This window comes from Arachis ipaensis, chromosome B03 (assembly GCF_000816755.2).
Source record: "Arachis ipaensis cultivar K30076 chromosome B03, Araip1.1, whole genome shotgun sequence".
In the NCBI taxonomy this organism is placed as follows: Eukaryota; Viridiplantae; Streptophyta; class Magnoliopsida; order Fabales; family Fabaceae; genus Arachis; species Arachis ipaensis.
The window spans coordinates 14,339,093-14,339,374 of record NC_029787.2 but is presented as its reverse complement, the minus strand read 5'-3'; positions in this window follow the sequence as shown (position 1 = coordinate 14,339,374).

Below are 282 nucleotides of genomic sequence, written 5' to 3'. Positions count from 1 at the left end.
AGATTTAATCATAAAAAAGATATTTTTATTAGATACATCTACAAAAATATTTTCATTAAATATAATTATAAACAAGAATTAACAAAAATTAACAGAAATACTGTTAATAACATAACGAGATTGATTAAATAATTATTTTAATTTTAATGTACTCACAGTTATGTAAATACATAACATTCTTTAAATAATAAATAACTTTTAATTACTGAATAAAGTCAATAAGCGAGATATATGGAGAGGCATCTTGAATATTCATATACGCGTAAAATTGCATATAATTTA